Consider the following 817-nt stretch of genomic DNA (forward strand, 5'->3'; position numbering starts at 1 on the left):
TTTTCCATTAAGCTAACTATAGTATTTTTTCATTTTTTTGAAGTATGTTAGCCTTTGTACTAAATGTATACCTATAATATAAAGTCATAGGTCAGAAAGTTTAATTAAAACTCAAGACGATGTATTTTTTAATTACTTTCTAAAAATATTTTTATTTAAAATGTTAATTTTTACATCAGGAAAATCAAAAACTATAGACCAGCAAAAGGAACATATAAAATACCAAGTCAGCAGTAACCGCTCTGTATTCACTGAAATGTATCCTTCTACATCTTCCTCTATGAAACCCACTCTGGATAATTTAATCAAGAAAGGAATTTATAAAAGAGGATATTGGCACCCACAAAGTACCTTTATGGACAGAGGACCAGATTTGGGGTGTACCCTACCTGGAACAATATCCAAACTCATGCCTCAAAACTGAGCTGCTGCCCTGGGCAGGTCAAGGCAATCAGCATGGGGGTCACCTTAGTGCTGGATGCCAGATGCCACCACCAGAGCCACCAGACTGCTGCCTCTGTGAGTCAGTGCAGTGCCAGTGTCACCCTTGCTGGTTCCCAGTGTGGATTCGGCCCCTCCATCTCAGAATCCCCTGCAAGGTGTGTGATTGGTGATGTGACCTAATCCTTTATTCACAAAGGGTCTGAAGCTGGATGCTAGAAACAGGGTCCCCTGGTTTCCATGACTCTTCTGTAAATCAGTGCACACTCCTTCATGTTGATTCATTGCTCCTTGACACCAGATAGCTCTTTCTGTTTCCAGTTCTTTAGGTAGCTTGCGGAGTCCATGGTGACGAGGTGGCCATCTCAGCTTCTAA

This window comes from Heterocephalus glaber, unplaced genomic scaffold (genome assembly GCF_053883595.1).
Source record: "Heterocephalus glaber isolate CG9 unplaced genomic scaffold, H.glaber_assembly_v1.0 deba00001454, whole genome shotgun sequence".
Taxonomy (NCBI): Eukaryota; Metazoa; Chordata; class Mammalia; order Rodentia; family Bathyergidae; genus Heterocephalus; species Heterocephalus glaber.